Here is a 24716-nt window from a genome sequence, read left to right as displayed (position 1 = left end):
TCACCAATAATTACCAATCTATCCCATTGCCTAGAGTCTAACTTCTCTCCCGAACCCCACTTCAAAGCTCCAATGGCGAATTCCCCGAAGAAAGTTCAAAATTCGATACCCTCATCAGTGTTAATCGACCCAGTGTACTCTTCAATGATCACAATATTGATATTATTAATGGCTTGCGTCGAAATCTGTGACGCCGTGACGGTGGTTGATGTGTACCGGCTCGTGCAGTACGATCTTGGTGGCGTGCCGTTCGGATCTCGACTCGCTTCACTCAACCATCATGCTAGTTCTTCGCTTTTTTCTTCATCTTCTGGGGCTGCAGCGGATCTCTCCCGCACTGTCCTCATCCTTCCAGTCCGCGAATTGAACCTTACCTTCATTAAAGGTCCATACTCTGTGCTTCTTTTAATCACCATATTTTGCTTCTCTTAATCAAATTTGGATTATAGTTTTGTTAGTGTATGTTCGACTTACAGGAAAATTGGAAGTATTATTTAAATGTTCTTTTTTGGTAATCGAGTAAAATTTTGCTGTTGTGAGCCGTACTTAGTTGAAATCTAGTTTTTATGTCATTTTATTAACTAAGAAAATGTGTTATGAGGTGTGGAGCTGTGTAGAATTACTGTTAGATATATGCACATTATACCTTTTAGACATTTTAACTTGTAATTATTTTTGGTATGGATTTTTTCTGTCAGCAATTAAGATTCTGAATTCCATATCTATTTGTTGGACCTTGCATTTAGTAGAAGGTAGCTTTTTCTGCAATCCGGATGTATGATGCAATTATGAAGCTGAAATGGAGATCTGTTTACTGTACTGAAAACTGAATAAGAAGGGAAACTTAGTGGAAAAGTACTTGTGAACTTGAAATGCATTTTTTAGCTACAACATGACTGATAATGTTGAAAAGTATTGTAAAATGAGTATGTGCAAGTCTTCTCCAGACTCCAGTTGTTTAATAACTCAGGAGGTGAAGGTAGCGAGGCATATTGAACTAGAAAATCCACTTTATAGAAATATCTTATAAGCATATACTCAGTTAATTAATGCTTCAGTTTTGATGAATCCTCGAGCAACTGAGTTTCTAGTACTGGAAAGAAAGAAAGAAATTAGTTGATGTGGTTGAAACAGAAGTTTTATCTTATGACAAGTAAACTTGAAAGATGTTATATGTCCAAAGCTACCAGATACTCCACATGTTATGATCTGTACTTGTATATATTCTCGGGGATAGTATAGCGTACTGAAATGCTAAGTTTGTACGGTTTTCTGTTCACATGCCAATATCACAATACACTTGGTGCAACGGTGATTATTTTCGCACCTCTGATTTTTTTGATTATCTTGTGTAAAGATAAGTGATGTGTTGTATGATTTAAGTCAAGTTGTTTAGCTTATGAACAATATCCCATATGTAATGACAAGTTTAGTACAATTTCTTGGTTTCAGTATCAATAATATCATACATAGACAGGCGTGATGCATCAAATAGAGATGCCATTTGCATTTGATATTGGCTACTAGATTAGTGTGAGAAATATATGGTCCAACCACAGATTTAGTAAGATATGAGCTGGCTGAAAATCAGTGAGAAAAAATAATCACTCTTGGATCCACGTGCAACTCTATCTTATCTCCATGCCTGCTTAACGTTAGTAGAAACAATGTCTCAATTTTTGAAGTTCTAATTTGTACTTAGGATCAATTTTTGTCATACAGAAGATTGAGGGCATAGAATATGATTAGATATAAGAGAGGAAATACTATGATGGATTACCGATCTTGTTGTGCATGTGGCTCATATAGAGTGAAACAGAGGTCCTGGATCAAATGGGCCGATGCCGGCGCGGATTTAATTCACTGTTTGGTTGTTAGGGACGCTGAATGGGTTGGGGGTGTGGGGGCAACGCCCCTGTGGTATGGTACATGGGTATTTTCTGTACAGGCTTTAAAGTCTTATATGGGCCCAGGCTAGGGTTAGTATAAATAATATGTTGTAACCCTATTTTTATCAACTGAATAAAGAAATCTCCGCTTCGCTCTCGTGGACGTAGGCACACCGCCGAACCACGTAAAAATTCTTGTGTTGATTTTCGTTTTCATCTCTTTAATATTGCGCAGAAAATCCAACAACTGGTATCAGAGCCAGGTTCGGATGGCGAGTTCTTCGATTGCAAAATTTGATGTGGTGAAGTTTTACGGATATGGGAACTTCGGATTATGGCAGCGAAGGGTGAAGGATTTGTTGGCGCAGCAAGGGATGGTGAAAGCACTATCTGGGAAGAAACCAGAGGGTACGTCAGATGCCGATTGGGAAGAGCTCGAGGCGCGAGCAGTTGGTACAATTCGGCTTTGTTTGGCGGACGAAATCATGTATCATGTCATGGAAGTTGAGTCTTCGACGGAGGTTTGGGAGAAATTGGAGAGTCGTTATATGTTAACGTTTCTCACGAACAAGCTGCATCTAAAGCAGCGGCTGTACGGGCAAAAGATGTTGGAGGGTACGGATTTGATTCAACACACCAATGTGTTCAATCAAATCATCAGCGATCTATTGCGACTTGAAATCAAGTTTGATGATGAAGACAAGGCAATGATTTTGTTGTGCTCACTTCCTCCTTTGTACGACCATCTGGTGACCACGTTGACATGGGGTAAAGAGACTCTCGAATTGGAGGAAGTCACATCAGCCCTGTTAGCCTACAACCAACGGAAATTGCGTACTGGTGAAATTTCACAGGGTGAAGGGTTGATCGTAAAGGGCTACCAGGATCGTGGGAGAAGGAAGGACAGGGGTGTTTCTTTTAGAGGGAACACAAGATCAAAATCTAGGAATCAAAATAAGAAAAACGTCAAGTGCTACAAATGCCATCAGATGGGCTACTTTAAGAGAGACTGTCCCAATAAGAAGCAGAGTGATGAAAGGAAAGGTGATGGGTCCTCAAACTCAGCTAGTGTTGCAGAAGGAGACTCGGATTTTGGAGATGGAGACATGTTATCAGTCTCTGCAGGTAATTCTGTAAAATTAAATGACTGTTGGGTACTTGATTCAACCTGTTCATATCACACGTGTCCTCATCGGGATTGGTTTCATTCATATCGTTCTGGTAATTTTGGATCTGTTCTGATGGGTAATGATATATCATGTAAGGTCATTGGAATGGGGTCCATAAAATTTAAAATGTTCGATGGTGGATAAGGACCTTGGAAAATGTTAGACATGTACCTGAGTTGAAAAAGAATCTAATTTCTTTAGGCACTTTAGACACAAATGGTTACCCTTATAAGTCAAAGTGTGGGGCTCTAACAGTGATACAGTTGTAGGGGCTATGATTGTGATGAAGGGTCAGAAATTAGTGGGGAACATCTACAAACTACTCGGGGATACAGTTGTAGGTGGAGTTGCTACAGCAGAATCAGAGTCAGATGACACTCTTCTATGGCATATGCGACTGGGGCATATAGGAGAACGTGGCATGGTTGAGCTTCACAAGAGGAATTTGTTGAAGGGGGTAAAATCATGGAAGCTGAATTTCTGCAAGTTCTGTGTACTTGGAAAACAGTCCAGAGTATAGTTCAAGATGGGAAAGCACAAGACAGAGGGAATTCTTGATTACGCGAACTCAGATGTTTGGGGACCAGTGAGGGAGTTGTCCAAAGGTGGATCTCAGTATTTTATTACTTTCATTGATGACTTTTCTAGAAAAGTTTCGGTATATTTCATGAAGCACAAGTCTGAAGCCTTTGCCAAGTTCAAATTATGGAAAGCAGAAGTAGAGAACTAGATGGGCAGAAAAATTAAGTATCTGAGGACAGATAACGGTACAGAGTATACAGATTCACAGTTTCTGAGATTTTGTGAGGAGCATGGTATTCAGCGGCACTATACAGTTTGCAAGACACCGCAACAAAATGGTGTTGCGGAAAAGATGAACAGAACAATTGCAGAACGGGCAAGATGTTTGAGGCTGAATGTAGGGCTCTCGAAGAGTTTTTGGGAAGAAGCAGTGAACATGGCATGTTATGTCATAAACAGATCACTACGAGCAGCACCAGATGGGAAAGTTGCAGAGGAAGTTTGGATAGGTAATGAAGTTGATTATTTCGAATTGAGAGTATTTGGTTGTCCGGCGTATGTGCATGTATCTAGTGATCAGCGATCCAAACTTGATCCGAAATCAAGAAAATGCATTTTTCTGGGCTATGTTAAAGGTGTAAAGGGATACAAGTTTTGGGATCCAGAGGCAAGGAAGATGGTGATAAGTAGGGATGCAGTATTTGATGAAGCATTCATGCTGAAAGCTTCTTCAGATAAAGAGAAGCTCAATTCAGACGATGGTAGAGGTAAGAGCCAAGTGGTGCAAGTAGAGCTAGACAATGTAAATACAGCAATTAATGCTCAGGGAGCAGATCGTTCTGGATCAGAGGTGGAGCAGTATCATAGTGTTGCCTTAGATAGACCACGTCGCACGACCAAGCCACCAGCAAAGTATCGATTCGAGGATTCGGTTTCTTATGCACTCATTACCAGCAATAGCGATCCTATAACTTTTCAGGATGCCATTGGTAGTCAGGAGAAAGATAAATGGATAGAGGCTATGACGGAGGAAATTGAGTCACTGCATAAAAATGATATTTGAGATTTGGTAGAGCTTCCAGAGGGAAAGAAACAGATAGGGTGTAAGTGGGTGTATAGAAAGAAAGAAGCAATGTCAGAAAAGGAAGGAGAAAGATACAAGGCTTGATTAGTAGCAAAGGGATACTCACAGAGGAAGGGAGTAGATTATGATGAAATTTTCTCTTCGGTCGTCAGACACACTTCCATCAGGATTGTTTTGACAATGGTGGTTAATTTTGATTTGGAGTTAGAGCAGCTAGATGTGAAGACTGCTTTCCTTCATGGTGATTTGGAGGAACAGATTTTCATGGAGCAACCAGAAAGGTTTTTGGAACCAGGAACAGAGAATTTTGTGTGTAAACTGAAGAAGTCTTTATACGGGTTTAAGCAGTCTCCACGACAATGGTACAAGAAGTTCGACTCTCATATGATTTAGATTGGCTACAGTCGTTGTGAGTATTATTGTTGCGTTTACTACAGAGTTCTTGAGGATAACTCATATATTTTCTTGATATTGTATGTGAACGACATGTTAATTGCTGCTAAGAACATGGATGAGGTAGACAAATTGAAATCTTTGTTGAGCAGTAAGTTTGATATGAAAGACTTGGGACCGGCTAAGAAAATTCTTGGCATGTAGATCAACAGAGATAGGAAAGCCAGAAAATTATGGGTGTCTCAGAAAAATTATTTGAAGAAAGTGTTAGAGAGGTTTAGCATGTCAGATGCAAAATCAGTTGCCACACCACTTGCAAATCACTTCAGATTGTCTAATAATCAGTGCCCAAAGAGTGAAGAAGATGTTGCAGAGATGTCAAAGGTACCTATGCCAGCGTAGTTGGATGTTTGATGTATGCAATGGTGTGTACCAGACTAGATTTAGCATATGCAGTAAGTGTGATTAGTAAGTATATGGCTAATCCTGGTAGAGAGCATTGGAGAGCTGTAAAGTGGATTTTCAGGTACTTGAAAGGTACAATGGAGTGCGGGATCATGTTTGAGAGACAACATGGTGATATTTCAGTTCAAGGATATGTAAATGCATATTATGCAGGGGACTTGGATGACAGAAGGTCCCATAGAGGTTATGTTTTCACACTTGCAGGTGGGCCCATATGTTGGAGGTCAATGGTGCAATCACTTGTGGCATTATTTACAACTGAAGCAGAATACATGGTGGCAACTGAGGCAGCCAAGGAATTATTGTGGTTGAAAGGGCTTGTTAGGGAACTTGGGATCAAGCAAGATGGAATGAAGCTGTAATGTGATAGTCAGAGCGCCACCTTCCTAGCTAAGAATCAGATTTATCATACAAGAACCAAGCACATTGATGTGCAATTTTATAAGATAAGAAAGTTGATTACTTCAGGAGAGCTGTTGTTAGAGAAGGTACATACCTCAGAGAATGTAGCAGACATGATGACAAAACCAATTACAATGGATAGGTTCAAGCATTGCTTGAACTTGATTAACATCTCTAGCTGTTAGAGAGGATGTGTTCCAACCTATTGGTCCTAGATGGTATGGTGTTTTTCTAGGTTATGTTTTTTCTCCTCAAGAGATTGTTGTGCATGTGGCTCATATAGAGTGGAACAGGTCCTGAATCAAATGGGCCGATGCCGAGTGGTACGGCATATGAGTATTTTCTGTATGGGCCTTAAAGTCTTATATGAGCTCAAGTTAGGGTTAGTATAAATAATATGTTGTAACCCTATTTTTATCAACTGAATAAAGAAATTTTCGCTTTGCTCTCGTGGACGTAAGCACACCGTCGAACCATGTAAAAATTCTTGTGTTGATTTTCGTTTTCATCTCTTTAATATTGCGCAGAAAATCCAACAGAGCCACTGTACATAAGTTTCTCCTACCCCAATCTGCTCTCTGTTGTGGAATGTGGAGAGCTTGGATTCTGGTTTTGGTATGAAATTATATTTGATCTTTCCACATCCTTTATTTTATCCTTTTAATGGAGTTGCACCCTTTAACTATTGGGACCCAACATTCATCTTGAATGCTTGCGACTGTTTTATTTTAAACTACAGGGATAAAAGGTTGTATAGAAAACATTTAAATAATTTTTTTTTTCTCAGTTATTAAGCAGATGCCTGAAGCTTGGCCGGTTGCTAATTACCTATCCCACTTCATCCTGTGAAACATGGCTATCTATAAAAGTAATGACTAAATTGTTGTTTCCTACAATTAAGATATTATTTGAATACCAAGTTGACAAACATTTAGCTTGCTTCCATTCTAATTGGAAACTTTTAGTGTATGTTTGGCCAAGCTTATACTTGCTTAGACGGGTCATACTCAATTCTTTTACACAAATTATGTAGGATCCAAAACTTTTACCTATTTTTACTAAAATTTCTTGCAACTCACTGCTTATAAGAACTTAAAAGCTTAGCCATGCAAGCACTTAGTACTCAAAATCAATCCAGTTTCTCGTAAGCAAGATATTTTCTTGATTCTCATAAAACCAGTTTGAAAAATCCACACAGATGTATTGTCATAAGGATTTCATAGAAGAGTTTCAGTGCTGAGTATGAATACTTTTTAATGCCAAGAATCTCTAGCTGTACCTCATAAAGGAGGAGTGTCAGTTTTGACCAGTCATTCTTTCAAGTTTGGATGTTGCCTAATACACTAAATATGATACTACTTGAGGGGTTTTGTGGAGTTCAACTGCACTGGTTGTAGCCTGGTAGGTAGTCTGAGTTGTTCAGGCCATCTCTGCTGGTATATGAAAACTTTTTACACAATGAAATTATCAAAGAAAGACAAGTGAAAGCATAATGTTACTTGGTGCATCTCCACCCTGATACGATTAACTGAAAAAAGAACATACAAGAGCATAAAGAAAAATGGTTTAGGCGTTGGACTGTGAAGTTGTGAACCCTCATGCATTAGCTGATGTACATTTAGAGCTTGTATGTGATAGAGTGTACCAGACCGTCATAAAAGCTTTATCTATTTTCAGCCCACATCATTGGCACTTTTATGATAACTGACTTCTAGAATACATGGATTTGAATTCAAATAAATGAATGATTATGTTCTCTCCCATTTTTAAAACATTCTGATTTCGAGTTCCCTAAGTTAAAACAAGTCTTGCTATTCATTTGTGTTTCGTTCATGCTTTCATTTCATAGGGGCGCTACGACCAATAAATAAAAATCTGCTCCCCTATCTATTTTAGTATCTATAATGGGCTACTTACATACTACTTTAGATTCATTCATATAGCTTCATCATGTTTTTCATCTGAGCTGGAGTGATCTTGTTGTTGACAATCTTATGGCAGAATATATTGCGCAGAAAAAGCCATTAGGTGGTCTATTGCTACTACGCCCAGCTTTTAGTCCTATCTCAGACACAGTGGGTGGATCTGATCAAGATTCTGCAAAAGACCTTATGAAGGAAGTATTGGTCGAACTAGAACAGTTACTTATACATGCCAACATCCCTGTGAGTGAAACAATTACTTTCGTCGGATTTAATCACCGATTCTTGTTTCTGTTGGTTGTAGGAAACATACCTATTGGCATGTTTGATGTACTTGTACTTAGAGATTTTTTGTATTCTGCGTGATTAATATACTAGCATTTACTTCCCCATGTTCATTCAAAGATAATATAAAGGGAATTCAATTCAGTTACTTGGATCGTCTGTGAATACAAGAAATAGCTTGCTTGCAGTTCTAGCTTCTTAGAGCATCTCCAATGGGGTTGTGGACTGCACTAAAAACTGTGATTACATGGCAAGGAAAAAGTGTGCGATGTCTAGCACACCTCCACATCTAGAGGGTGGGCTAGACATGCTCCCTTTATTATTATTATTATTATTTTTTATAATTTATCTCCATTGGAGGATGTGCTAGACATCCTCCATTTAATTTTTTATAATTTATCTCCTCTCTCTAGATATCATCTCCCTTGTACATGTGGTCCACAATTTTCCCACCACAGCCCCCCACTGGAGATGCTCCTCTCTCCATCCCCCATTTTGCTTGCCACATGTATAACAATGCACATTATTGAATTGGAGATGCTCTTTGTAATATCTAGCTTATTAATTCAATATGAAACCCATAACGTTGTGTGCGCTGTCTTCTTTATTAACTAAATACTTCACGCTCTACTAGTCAATCTCATGTATCTAAATTTTAATTCCACTGTTTTCAGTATCCAGTGTACTTTGGCTTTGATGATGATAGTATTAATACTGTGCTAGCTGATGTTCAAGAAGAACGATGCTACTGGTCAATTGGCAACTGCCACTACTGGCGGGTTAGTCTTTTGACTCCTAGTATGTTTTATAGTGCTTATGAGTTCTATAGAATTTGTGGATAATAAGTGGGTAATGCATTATGGGTCCTATATAATATGTGAATAAAAAGTATGCTTGACCAACTTAGATTATAGTTTAAGCTTTGCCATAAATGCACTAAAACACAATGTTTTAAGAAATCATTAGAATATGACTCATATCTAACGTATCATATGTTGTTGAGAATAAGCAGAATTTAGATTTCTAGAACTTGGTTTTAATGCTGTTTTATGTTGTCTGCCATCCAATATCTAATTCATGACACTTGGTACTTTTAAAATTGACCTAGATAAAAGTTCCTATTTCCATTTTGGCTTTTAAAAACTTGAAAATTATCACATTAATCTCTTGAATGGTAAAAGACAGAGTTGCCCTTAAATATATTATATAATTATAAAATTTGGATAGTTTAAAAGACATTATTACCTTTTTAGTTAATAATTGAAAATCAAATATTTCCTTATAAAACTACAGAACGAGTTTCGAACACAGAAACTCTCATTTTTCATCTGCTTGAACCTCAAAATATAAAAAAACTTTCAAATGTCAAAGCTAGAATTTTTTCAGATCAATTACTTCAAATCGGTAAGTATATTTACACATGCTTAATTTCGATTTCAGTAAATTAGTGTACGTTTGAGTAGTTAAATAACACAGTAGTTAGTAGAATTTTTTTTAACAGATTTATAATTTTTTTCTTTAGAACCATAGAAAAATAAAAAATCATATGCAAAATAAACAGTCCGGCAATCAACTGTGGGATATTAACGAAGACTGTTAGACAGCGGACATCCGACTGTTATAAGACTGTCTAACAGTCGACGGTCGACTGTTAGTTTGTTGTTAAACAGCCGACTGTCGGTTGTAAAACAGTCCACAGTCGGTTTTTTTCCCGACCGTTTTACGAATTTTTTTATTATTAATTTTTTTTGGCAATTGTTTTATAATTTTAATTACAAGTTGATTAAATAAATAAATATCTGAATTTTTGTTGTTGTAATTGATTTAAAAATTCTATATCGTCATGCAGATTTGATAATTTCGGTCTGTTATTTCGATGATTTCGAATTGAATGAAAATAATAGATGGGAATGGAGATGGACGAGTGATGTATGTGGTTGTATTGCAATTCCCGTAACAGAGAGTACATCATATGCGAAAGTGTACCAGGATTTGCAAAATAAGTTGAATGTCGATTCTTTTCAGTACAATATGCAACTGAGATATTTATTCAATGGTTATGAGGATTCATCTATTCCGATGTCACCTATATTTGTTACTAATGATGCTGAGTTGAATTATCTACTAGAATTGAATAAAATGCATAGGACTTCGACTGTTCTTGGCGTGACTTTAGTTAAGAAGGATGTTGTCGAAGGTGAACGCGAAGATTCAGATGGAGCGAATAATAATGATCGAGATTTTTGGGAGACATTGGAGATAGTTCCTACAGATGACAGTTGCTATTGATCGTGAAGTCAGTGTTACGCACAGAATTCCGTTGACAGTTGAGGACAACGAAAATATAAATGATTTTACAAATGAAAATTTAATTGCTTTATCCCGACAGAGACCTGAGCGAGGTGGGAGATCAGGGGGTAGAACAAGTGGACCGTCCTCCAATTCTTCGCGTGTGGCTTCCGATGATGAGAATTTGTATGTCGAGCAACTATTTGAAACCAAGAAGCTGTACACTGGATGACATTAAAATATAACTTTGAGTTCAAGGTAAAGAAATCAACCAAGTAATTGTCGATAGTTGCCTGCATTGACGACAATTGCAATTGGCGCTTGAGAGCGACTAAGATGGACACGAATGAGTACTTTGTAGTTCGCAAATATGCACGGGAACATACTTGCGAAGTGGAAATTTGTCGAAATGATCACAGGCAAGTTCAAGCATGGCTTATTGGTCGACAGATAATGTACAAGTATCAGGATCCACGGACAATCTATCGATCTTTGGACATCATTAACGACGTTCGTCGAGAGTATGGAGTGGTCATGAGCTATCAGAAGGCTTGGAAGGTCAAAGAACGTGCGTTTGAGGATTTAATGGGATCAGCCGAGGAGAGTTATGCTAAATTGGACAGGTATTGCCATAACATGGTGAGAACTAATCCTGGCTCGGCATGTTTTATTGAGACGGGGGCGGTGATTGTTTTAAGTATTTCTTCATGACTTTCGGACTATGTATTCGGGGTTTTTGAAATGTAATGCGACCTGTAATTCTAGTCGATGGTACAACTCTGAAAGCTAGATATCAAGGCAAGTCGATCATTGCTACATGTCAAGACGCTAACATCCAAATTTACTCTCTTGGATTTGACATAGTCGACAACGAGAATGATCTGTCAATGCGTTGGTTTTTTTCTAAACTGAGGGAAGTGATCGGGGAAGTTGAAGACCTTGCCTTTGTAACTGATCGGGGACAGTCTATAATAAATGGTATCGCTGAAGTTTTCCTTGAGGCACATCACGGGTATTGCATGTACCATGTACAAGGCAATTTGAAGACTAGGTATCGAGATAAAGGCATCGTTTTATTGTTCAGGAGAGCAGCTGAAACTTACGGTGTTGAGAAGTGTAATCAGTTCATGGTCGAGATAGGAAGTAAATCATTAGCGGAGTGGGAGTATCTAACGAACATGGGGATTGGACATTCGGTGCGGTCATACTTTCTAGGACATCGATGCAACATGATGACGTCGAATAATGCGAAGTCCCAATGCATTGTTTAAGAAGGATCGAGAGTTACCAATTCTCGCAATGATTGAGAATATTCGTAACAAGCTGCAACAGTGGTTTCATGACTGACGTGCGGCATCACAGAGTTGCATCAGTGTGTTGGCCCCAGCTCAAGAGGAGAAACTTTTTAAGATTGCAGATGTTGCGAGGAAGTTGAATGTGGAAGCACTTGATGAGTTTCGCTTCTTCGTGCAATGTACACGTAATATGGCATACATGGTTGATTTGATTGATAATACATGCACTTGTACAAGATTTTAGTTGGAGAGTTTTCCATGTGAGCATGCAGTCGCGGTGGCCGTGTATCGAGGCTTTGCAGCGAGAACATTATGCTCTTTGTACTACACGGCTGAGTCGTGGAGAGCAGCATATGCTGAGATTATATTTTCTTTGCAGAATGAAGCCGAGTGGGAAGTTCCTGACCATATTCTCCTGTTCAATAGTTTGTTGCCACCAGCAGTTGAACTGCGTGGTCCTGGACGTCCAAGTATATCTAGAATACCATCTATCGGAGAGTTTCCTCGACAGAGTATGTGCGGCAGGTGTAGAGCCTTAGGGTATACTCGCCAATTTTGTTCTAGTCAAATTTCCCTAAATGACAATTAGACTGATGTGTTCAATGTATACTGTTCAATGTTTATTTGAGATCACAAATAATTACGAAGAACAGTTACAAATAATTAATTACAAAAAAGTTTTACAAAGATTAATTACAAAAAAAATATTTACAAATATAAAAAGTTTTACAAAGATTAATTACAAAAAAATATTTACAAATAATCTATGGATCACAATTAAATTTGAATAAGTTGCACACTAACTTATTTCGCCAATTCTGTATCAACGATTGATTGATTCCATCAACCTTATGTGCTATACTAAAAAATTCTTCGTACTTGATTGCGAAAATGCCACAATCGCCCCTGCAAATGAACAATATTTTTTAGTTTGGTTCCAATTTAATTTTAAAAAAGATTACAAACACTTATGATAGAGATTGCCTAGCCGTCGTCTTATCCCGCATGATGGCTAGTTTGTTCTCTACAGTCAAGCTCGCTCGTCTAGCTATCATAGGAACGATCACAGTCACCTGCTTTAAGTTCTGTTTTAGCTGCTCCTGTGTCAGACATGAATGATCCGGGTCATATACATATATCGTCGACGCAGGGAACACGATCTCCAGTGCAATGCAGTGATGATTGACGATCATTGGAATGTACATATGCGTACAGCCCTCCCACGGCTTTCCCCCAACAGTCGGTAACAACTCGATGACCCACTCGAGCATATATGCGGGCAGCACGTATTCGTTACTCATAAGTTGGAGCGACTTATACTCAATGGTTACGGCACGAAAGAACTCGGTGTTCAGTATTATTCAGCCAGAATTGTAGAATGATTGTGGATATCTCTCAACTTGATCGTGCAACAAGTCGATGGCCATGCTGATGTGCTACATAAACGAAAAAGAAATAAATAATTATTTCATTTAACAAATTAAACATAATGTGTACAAACAGTAACAATAACACTTCACTTACATCGTCGGCGAGCCAAGCCCCTGAGTGGTGATATCATGGAACCACTTGTATGCGTTTGATATCGTTCTTCTGGCTATCATACGGGTGGTGCTGAAAAAAAATGTTAAACGAAACTTATACGAGTACTGGTACTCTACTAAATCAAACAATACTTACCTGGGCAACATTGCTCGCCACTGAGCCTCGAATGCTTTTCATTTGGCATGATCGATCTCCTGGAACATATTGGGGTACGTCCTGTCGAAGAACCTCCTCCTCTTCGTTTCAGTGGTGAAGGGAGAGACGATGTACTATGACGTCACTCTCGGCCTCTTGCCGACCACCATCTCCGGCATGTCAACAGAACGCTTATTTGCCTCAGTTACCTCCTCTACCCCGGCTATCGCCACCTCCTCCATCTCGAGGCTTGCCTCTTCCGCCCCGGTTGTCGTCACCTCCTCCACCCTGGCTACCGCCACCTCCTCCACCTCGGGGCTCGCCATCTCCTCAGCCCCAGGGACCGCCACCTCCTCTACCATCCTTACCATTCCCTCCTGCTTCACGGATAATAGAAAATATTTCAATGCATCATCGGACCACAACTGCCGGTGACCCTCATCTCTATCACCCTCTCGATCACCCCCATCTCCGTCGCCCCCCGGTCACCATATCTGTCAACCCATCGCCTGCCAGCGCCGGCTATATCACTTCGAAGTGCTTCGATCTCATCCTGAAGCACTCTAACATTAGCGGACAAATCTTGGACCCTTCCTACTAGATCGTCGACCCTATCTGTCATCTCTCGACGCAACCCATTAACCTGCTCTGCTATAAATCCACTCAGACGGACATACAGATCATCAAAACTCTGGCTATGTGCAGGAGATCTACGGGGGAGGTCCCTGGACAGGGTTGCCGGAGTTGATGTCCTCTGGGGCGGAGGTGATGCCCTCTGCGGCGAAGGTGATGCCTGCGGGGGCAGAGGTGATGCCCTCTGCAGTGGAGGCGATGCCTTTGGGGGCGGAGGTTGTAGATCAACTGGATCACGCTCCTACACAAACAATAATATTATGAATTATTAACTTGATCCATAATTACTTAACTTTTACAAAATGGTAATTAATAAATTATATTCAATTCACTCACCCAATCACGATCGTCTATTGAATCGGACATCTGGTCGTCTTGGGTGCGCAGAAGGCTGAATTCACGCACACAACCCTGAGCCTCTCCTCAATCGACGACGTCAACTCAGATATAATTTCAAGCTGACATATTGACATTTGAATTAGTTAATGATCATGTTATCAAATTTTAAATTACGTACAATATAAACCACAAATACAGAATACTCACCTGAGGGCCATCGAGGAGAGTCGATAACTGTCTCGCAGTGGGACATCTCTCTGCTCGAGATGCTCTCCAATGGTGCATCTGAAGGCAGCATGTCTCCCCTCGTCTCGCAAAGCGGGTACCCAATAGAGGGACGGTCTCGTACGCCCAAATCTGTAACACATACAATTATTTTATACAAATTCAATAGGAAAAATAATTTAACATTGATTATGTTAATCATGTACTTGCATCGCCAGGGCAATCCATAAGTGTCGGACTTGCGCATGGTCCCCTTGGGCTTCGAGTGCGATCGGGTGAAGACGTGTACGGTATCCTGAAAACATCTCCGACCCCATGGATAGTCGTTGAAACGATCAATATCATCAACAATCTCCAAATGGAAGGGGTCGATCGCAATCTTCTTGTGGTGACACCGTAATACGCTCTCAACGATGTAGACTATGCCTAACTTCAATCTGTCTAACATCTGGTCACACCTCCTAATTGCATCGATCAGCTGTGGTAGAATCACACTCGCCTGTCCCTGAAAGTAAGTGTCATGCAGTCTATTTCTTCTCTGATTCCCGTCACCAGCTGCGTCATCGCCCGTAATCTTTAATCTCGTGATCAGGGAAAACTCGAACATCGAAAAATTGGTAACTTTGCCCCCGATTGCGAAGTGGAGGGCATCGCTGTCAACTGGACTCAGCAATCGACATAAAAGTGCATCAATAATTTGACCGGAGTACTGCAGATATCTCAATGAGTACAAGGGCTATAGGAAGGATTGGCACAGCATATCAGCATGCCAATCATCGAGCAGCTCTAACACCGCAGTGAAACTGTCAAAGCTACTATTCCACATAACTTTGCCTAACATTTATCTCAACTTTGCGTCGATATGATAATCCATCCCTGTAAAAATTCAAAGTGTTAGAACATTGTACAAGAGATAATAGAATAAGTATGATAACAGAAAATTAAGCGAACGAAATTGTAACTATAATACGCAACACGCAGATTCATAGTAATTAAAATCATTAATACTGTGAAATGTTTGACCCTATTCTCAATAATGTCAATTTTTTTTCCCTAATATCAAAAAAAGATAATAAGTATTAAAATTAACATTAAAATTTAAAGAATTATTTAAAATTACAATTACAAAAATTAATGAAATTCGATGAACGAAAAGAATATTATTTATCAAAAACTATTAATAAAAATAAATACGAAATTTAAATTTAAAATTAAATAATTATTAAAAATTACAATTACAAAAATTAATGAAATTCGATGAACGAAAAGAATATTATTTATCAAAAACTATTAATAAAAATAAATACGAAATTTAAATTTAAAATTAAATAATTATTAAAAATTACAATTACAAAAATTAATTAATTTTTGAACCAAAAGAATATTATTTATCAAAAACTATTAATAAAAATAAATATGAAATTTAAATTTAAAATTCAATAATTATTAAAAATTACAATTTCAAAAATTAATTAAATTTGATAAACAAAAAGAATATTATTTATAAAAAACTATTAATAAAACTAAATATGAAATTTAAATTTAAATTTAAAAGAATTATTAAATATTACAATTATAAAATTTAATTAAATTCAAGAATAAAAAATTATTATTTATCAAAAATGAGGAAATAAAAATAAATATTCAAATTAAAATTTAAATTAAAAATTTTATTTAAATTTGACAAATAAATAAATTATTATTTATTAAAAACTAATAATTAAAATTATTTAAAATGAAATTCTTAAATATATATAAGAAAAAAATAATAAAAAAACTAAAGGTAGCTCGGCCCGCTTAACAGTTAATGGGTTGACTAAACAATCAGCCCAAATAATGGGCCGACTGTTAATCAGCACAAATTAAAAAAAATTGTTTTTGGGCCGACCATAACAGTCGGCCCACTTAACAGTCCATGAAAAAACGAAACGCAGTCACAGTCAGCCAATGACAATTGGGCTAACCAACTGTTAACAGTCGGGTAAACACCCGACTGTTAACAACCGGGTTTTTCCCAAAATGCCGGCTGCGTTTGCAGCCGTCAGTTTTTTCGGCTTTTCTTGACGAAAAATCTCCATTTCCAGTGAGAAAAGCTTGCAAATCTCAAAATCCACCTATTATTCTCCAATTTAGACCTATATTCATACTTCTACACGTACATAACCAATAATACATTCCAAAAACCTTCACAAATTCAACATTCATACACAATATGAAAATCTAAACATTAATCTAGTTAATTAACAACTCGAAGCTTACCTTAACAAGAAGAAGGTCGCTTGTTATGAACTGAAAATGTCTCTGACCGACTGGAAACCGACCGTAGCTTTTCCTTGGTTTTGGTTGATTGTAAGCAAATGGAAAAGTGAGCGTCTGAGGGTATTTTGAGATTTTGACCTTTAAAATCAATCCCCCCCCCCGCCGCAAAAAAAAAAAAAACTGGTCAAATGTTACTTTGGAAATACACATGGGTTATTGGGTCATTTTCAATGATTTCCTCTTCATGACACCTCTCTTGAAAGTGGCACTTAGATCAGTGCATTTTTCAATAGAAGCTCAGAGTTTATGCTAAAAACTGTATGTTCATTTTGTATGCCAGTTCTCTTCTGTCACAGTTAGTGTCACGACTTTGCCCGTACTCTCCAAAGCTTGCCACCCTAAATGAGCATGCTTGAGAAACATTATAAGTTACTTATAATTTCCATTCAAAACTTTAGTTTTAATCACATTTACAACTACTACCTACTTATTATCAACGTTGAACCCATTTCTCCTCTCATTATGTTCTCCTTGTAAAACCAAACACACGCCAAGAAATACACACACACACACACACACACATTACAATGAAACATAAATGATTTTTAATTCTGTGCTTGGTGAAATTTGAAAGCCTTATTTGTTTATAGGACTATCCACATTCGTTTGACGTCAAGATATCTCTCGTAACCGACTAGCTTCATAGACCATAATATTTTATACTTCTGAGAGAAATTTTGACGGAATTTAATAGCATGCTTGTCGTCTTTGGAGAAAATGAGAGAATGGAATAATGAGTGTGCTAGGTTCATATTTTGGTCTGTGCATTTTCAATTTTAAGGCACTGGAATTTAATAGAAAATGAGGCATGCAATCGAGCTTGATAGTTTTGCCGGCCGACTCAATTGTAAATAAAGTGAAGAGGTCTGCGCTATGTCAATAGAACTTTGTTCTTTAAATATTTTCTTATATAGAGAGTTCCAAATTGGTTATTGCTAATTATTTAATTTACTATGTGTGTATGATTTAGTTCCACTCGTTAGTTTTACATGTATATCTGCAGTTTCTCTCCTTTCTTTTGTGTTGCTGTTGGTGGGCTATTATGTTCCGTTTCTCGATTCTTCAGTGCTTCATAATAATACTCCTGAGTCCTGCATCAAGACTCAAGTTTTACATTAACCCTATTATATATCTTCTGATGAATAATATGTTTCAGGTACAAGCTTGTAGTTTCTGTGCCCGAACCCAAGAAAGTTGCATCTCCAACCATTGCAAATATTCAGGTTCTAGCTTAACCTATCATATTTCAATTGGGATTGACACATTTCAGCCATATGTGAACCACCACCTTTGACAATGCAATATTTGATCAAATATCTAAACTATCATCAGGGCTTATGTATTCAGCTGATCCAACAGTAGTGTGCTTAGACATATTCGTTCAACATTAATGTTTCTCATTCTATGTCAGGGCTGGTTGCCTGGATTGAAAGTTGACAGCGATTCAAATCAACTTCCAACTATTGCCATAGTGGCATCATATGACACGTTTGGAGCTGCACCAGTAAATAACTTACTTATTTGAGTAATACTGTTTATGTAGACTGCTGATGGTCAACAGGTGTCAATAAATTGATTGGGACCTATATCCCTACATCTAAGAGGTCTAGTCACTTGATGCCACTTATTTGATACCTAGACTGCTGACTATCAGCAGCGTAGATAGATAGTAATTCTATGTATTGAGTTTTTGCTGTTTCATTGATGGTCCAGGGCTATCTTAATGTTAACAGGCATTATCAGCGGGAAGTGATAGCAATGGAAGTGGCGTTGTAGCTCTTCTTGAAATAGCTAGGTTGTTTTCTATTTTATATTCAAATGCTAAAAATAGAGGAAGGTATAATTTACTCTTTGGATTGACATCTGGTGGACCTTATAACTATAATGGAACTTACAAGGTGCCTAACTCACAGAACTTTTATTTTTTCTTTACTTCAATGTTCTTACATATGGTTGCCATGCCATTATTTTGATCTTATGTTTTACTTTGTGTAGTGGCTCAGGAGTTTGGATCAGCGTCAACGCGAGACTATTGACTATGCTATTTGCTTGAATAGCATTGGCTCATTCGACGATGATCTATGGATTCATGTTTCCAAGCCTCCAGAAAATGCTTGCATAAAGCAAATTTTTGAGGTTAGCAGAGTTACTTTCCAGCAATATAGACATAAGATTATTTTCAAACCGAATCATCTTCCATGCCAATTTCTGACTTATTGAGTGGAATTTTGCAGGGTTTCTCTAATGTAGCAGAAGAATTAGGGCTTAAAGTTGGTCTGAAACACAAAAAGATAAACATCTCTAACACTCGAGTAAGTTGATGCGTAGGTGTTTGAATTACAACACTTAGAATGCTTCTTTCTTTGATATTGTTTTATCAAAAATCTACAATAACTCTAGTGCTTAACATCTGAAATACTGATGATATTATGATAAGTTTTCTGTTAATTATTTCTGAACATGGCTTAGGGAGATCGAACAGCGATTTAGGGTATTGTCCAGTGCAATGTTTGGATAGAATCACACGTGATATTTTCATTCTCATTTTCTGCACGAGGATCTGTACATAATATTACATTGTAGGAGTTTTATATCCCTAGGAACCTCTAATATCTGCCTTTGTTGTGATTAGTATAAGTAGCGTGTGTCGTGGCTATGGGTAAATTTAGGGAGAACTGAATTCTTGTGATACATCTGTGGATAAAATGTCAAGTTTTATATATGACAAGTGGAGAATTCTTGGTAGTTTTATCTTGTGTATTTGCCGCAGTTCAGCTTTATGAACAGGTTTTCTTTGAATAAAGTGATAGGTTATTAGTTATGAAGATATAATTTCTTCTTGTTTGATGACTTGGATAACTGCAGCCATGGATTTCTTCTCTTCCATCTATGGATTAGAATAACACTGCTCTGATTCTATGCATTTACTGTGGCCAATTTCTTTTTCCGAACTTATGATGGCTTTTATGTTTTCAAAGAGCTCATACTTTTGACTTATTAATGAAGTCTGTAAGAAAACCAAGCTCTCCAACTTATTATTGAAGTCTATATGTAAACAAGAAAGGGCTTTCCATGTTGCATTTTTTTATTTGGAACAGAAACTAAAGATTGGGTACTTTAATCATATTGGGGAAAACAAGTAATAACCTATGATGCTTGGACTCTCCAAAAATGGAGAAGTATCCGTGTTGACACGACATGACACGGATATTGAACGGGATATAGATTGGATCATTGGTTTTGCACTTGGATACGGCAGCAAAAGTGAGAAGATGGCTGAAGATGGGGAGTTGGGGAAGGCAGAGGAGCTGTAGAAAGGGGGGAAAAAAGGAGGGAGCAGATACAAAAAGAAAAAGGCGGGAGGAGCTGGGGAAGAGGATTGGATTGATATCTACCCCAATTTAATGTGGGCAGTGGACCCTTTTTTTTAATGTGGGTTGTGGACCCAATCTTTAATGTATTATATGGGCCTTGTGAAAATAGAGTTAATAAAATTATAGTTATTTTATTGGGATTAATTGTATGATCCAACTCATTTAATTTAAATTTATTTTTGTATTAAATTTTTTAATTCTTATATTTTTATCTATCTCACAAACTCAGTATTATCAATTATAAAATTAGAAATACTTACATTAGAATGAAATAAAAATAATTGTTCTTGTCGTTTTTTTTTAAAAAATAATTTGTAAGACGTATCTTTGTATCCGCATTCAAAATTTGGATTATTTTTAACTATATCCCCATATCTTAATTTTTAAAATGAGAAGGATTCGACTCCTAGATATGTATCCGTATGCAACATCCACACCCCAGTCCCAGCAGCATAGGTAATAACCCTTCAAAGAAGCTGAATGCGTTATAATTAGGAGAGTCTTCGTAGAACTTTTTGTGTGCTTTCACCCATTTATATTTCGCATAAACAGTTCAATACTAAAACTGGTTTTACTCGTGTGGTTTCAAAAGACAAGCTACCACCTTTTTGTTCAATGGCAATTTGTCCATTAAGATGCAGACTGCTGGTGGTAGAAGCAAAATTATCATGCTATTTGTTGTTAATATTATCAGTTTGTAGTTATGGGGAGTCCTTTTTTTCATTTTTGTTTTTTTTTGTTTTTTTGGGTATTTGACAGCTATCTTGCTGTTTTAGTTTCACTGCTGAAGCTTTTGAAGTATTTTAGGTGGCCTGGGAGCATGAGCAATTTTCGAGACTGAGAGTTACAGCTGCAACACTCTCTGAGCTTTCCGTTGCACCCGAATTGCTGCAAAGCACTGGAGATCTATCAGATAACAGGTTGTAATTGGGAACCAAATATAGTATTTTCATAAACCAATTTTATTTTTTTTTTTTATTTTTTTTTTTTTTTTGCATTATTTTCATTTCTGAAATTTCAGATTTCCTGTACAGACATTTTGTTGATGAAGCTTCAGTAAGTCAAAGTGTCAAGTTAGTTGCTGAAAGTCTAGCGGTAAGATCTCGTAGTTAATGTTCTTTATGGTAGAACCCTGTTGTTGTTTGGGTGTAATGTTCTGTTGAAATGTGCACAATCCTACACCTCGACTCCACCCTTACCCTGCCCTCTGCTTGTAAATGAAGATGGAAAAAAATTCTCTTGTTCTTGCACACCCGCAGTTTGTGAATGGCTGCACAGATGAAGTTTCATGTTAAAAAATGCACTCGGCTGCAAATATGATGTATTTCCATTTTCATCTGGGATTTAGTATTGCATTATATTTTGATATTGTTCCTATTAGGAAAGATGGATGGCAGCATGTTCTACTGAATAGATGTTCTAGAATCTAAATCTAATGTAACCCTTTGGATTCCACTGAACTTTAATTTCATTATTGACATGTCAATTGAAACAAAAGATAACTTAATACTCGGTTATCTGTTGATGGATGAAAAACTGTAAGGAGCTCATGCGTGGATTAATATTTGGACTTAAATTGAACAGATGCTGCTGCTATTGTTTATTTTGTTAATTTGAGTTACAGCTAAATTATATTAAGGGTTTGGGTGGTTGCAAGGGATGAATTTTTTTTATGTGTAGTTTGTTGGTTGATCTCCTCTGGTGCCTAGAGGCAGCACAAATGAATCATGGTTCAAGTAACTTGTCAATTAGAGTGCACATGCTAATCAAAGGTCTCGTACACATATGATTTCTCATGCAGATATGAAGAGATAGATAATAGTCCAAGTGTTTATTAAGATCTGAACTTTGCAATTCATTTTCTGAATCCTTGCTTTGCAGTTTTATAAAATAAAGTTTATAGAACTTTGCCATACGTGTTGGCTCTGTTTCTTGCTTGTGCACATCTGCATGTCTCGGTCACTTTTGTAGAAATGGTGATCACTGAGTACATGCATATTTCTCGACAACTCGATGCATAAACAGCGAGCCTGTTACTTGAAATCGACAGTTTCATGCTTATTTATTTCACAGAGAAAGTTTTGATGCTGTAATAATGAGTAGATAGACCCGAAATCAGTTAATCACGGAAGTGCTTGTTTATGATTAAAATTATACTGACCTAGTTTATTATAATAAATGATTTTTGCTTGTTCTAATGGGTGTCTTCCTTGTATACAGAGACATTTATGATCTGAAGGGAAAAGACATCAATATATTTGCAGACAATAGTAGTTTAGCTCTCAATCCTTCATACATACGTTCATGGTTAGACCTTTTGTCAACAACGCCTCGAGTGGCACCATTTCTTTCGAAAACTGACCCTCTAATCATGGCGCTGAAAAAGGTAAATCTTGCGGTACTTGTATTTAAGTTGATTCATTATCCATGTGATCCTACCATTTTTAATCAAACGTGATTATGTGCATGACATATTATCTCTAGGATAAATAAACTGCCCAAGTTTTATTGACTGCAAAAAAGGGGAAATGCAAGTACGAAAGGGTAAATATAGTTGAGTAACGTATTTGTACATCATTGTGTCCATAATGGTGTACAGATAGATCACATGGGAGAGAAAGGGGGAAAAAAAGAGGCGGAAAAAAAACAAATTCATTTACAAATAGCATTACTCGTATGGTTATACCAGTCATAGCTCCTAGTATAAACAAACACAAAACTGAAGCAACAAACAAATAAAACACCAAACAAACGGAATTGGTTCAGAACAATCATCTACAAGCAATAAAATTTTGACAATATATTATTTTTTGTTGTGATAGGAATTAGCAGATCATACCATCGAGGTGAATGTACAACAGGAAGTTCTTGATGGGATATTCACTTTTTATGATTCAACAACTGGCAGGTTGCATATATATCAGGTGTGTATTTAACTTTTTAACGTTGATTGTATCTTGTCTGACACGAGAGCCTCATTAAGCATTGAGTATCTCAAGAAGCCATCCCTCTCCTTTGACTGAGGGAATGAAAAGTTAATGAAGTATCGCCAATTTTTGAATCATTTGGTTCTAAAATATAGTTCGATGCTCTTTTATGTATCTAATGAATGGACTGACATTTTTGATATACTGCAGGTTGCCAGTGTAACGTTCGACTTACTTTTGCTGCTAGTCCTTGGATTGTACCTGATTGTTCTCTTCAGTTTTCTGGTCATTACAACCAGGGTATGATCCTTAACGAAAGTTCCCCTCTCCATCCCACCTGTCTGCTCCTATTTAGAAAATGCAAAAAGTTTCTATATACATGCCTTCTCTACGATGAAATAGTTATATAAAAAGACAGCCCCTGCTTGAGCTCCATTTTTTTGAGAAAAATGGGTTTTGTAATAGTGATTTTTGGAGGATGTGTGATTAAAATGTAAGAAAAAGTTTTGAGTTTACATGTAAAATTATTTTTTATAGAATGTGTGGTTGAAAATGAGTTTTTATGAAAATGGGGTTCAAACTGGGGGGCAAATAACATCTGTGGAAATGCTGATTTTCTCTCTCTACAGGGTCTTGATGATCTCATCAGTCTATTTCGTCTTCCCCCCTCCCGCAAAGTGAAAACGGCTTGATTATATAATTTGCCACCCGAATACTTCTTGAAATTGAAGATGCAGATTAATTTTTGCAGCTTAAATGGACGTTGAACTTCAGATGAGCTCTCTCTGATGATCCCCATGTATGTGTAGGTTAACTTAATTATCATCAAGAAAATTTTTAGCATTTTTGAGTCAGTCATCATTTCCTTTCCTTTTCCTCGGTGGTTTCATCAACGGGATCATGAAGCTGCTATGAACATTTTTGTCGAGATTACTGTGTAATCCCGCTGTCGGCTCTTCTTACATAGAAATATAGCTTCCATGTCACAAATAGTACCGTTAAAATACATTTATTATCTTGTACGATGCTTGAATATACTTGGCTTGAAATCAACAGGCGCCTTTGCCATGACATTGTGGCACAAGTTTGCACTGCTTTGCTTTAATTCAATTTCCCTTGTTTGGATAAGAAATGAGTAATGCCATTCGTACATAAGGATAGATGACGTAGAAGAGAGAAATATTATAATAACTGATTTCTTTTCTGCTTTTTTTTTTTTCATTTATCTGTACACCACTATGCATACAGTGATGTACAAATAGCATTACTTGATTTAACATTCAATATATCATACATTCTGTAATGAATTTGAGTACTATTTCGACATTCAAAGTTAAAACAGAAATTAAAACCGAAAGTGATGACCTCGCCACCGAAATTCTATACGGTGCCTGACATCTATATTTTATTTGAGGGGACAAAAAAAGAAAAAAGAAAAACTATTATGGATGGAGAGTTCACCCTATGAAAGGGTAGTAAGCAGACGTACGCCATTGGAACATTC

At 37.2% G+C, this 24716-nt stretch overlaps 1 pseudogene; it reads left to right on the top strand.

Annotated features, from left to right (window-relative positions):
* Nucleotides 1–24340, top strand: LOC111376883 (annotated as a pseudogene).
* The last annotated feature ends 376 nt before the right edge of the window (nucleotides 24341–24716 follow it).

This window comes from Olea europaea, unplaced genomic scaffold, assembly GCF_002742605.1.
Source record: "Olea europaea var. sylvestris unplaced genomic scaffold, O_europaea_v1 scaffold1573, whole genome shotgun sequence".
Lineage (NCBI taxonomy): Eukaryota > Viridiplantae > Streptophyta > Magnoliopsida > Lamiales > Oleaceae > Olea > Olea europaea.
The sequence above is the reverse complement of the archived record's forward strand: the minus strand, read 5'-3'. Positions and strand labels throughout refer to the sequence as shown.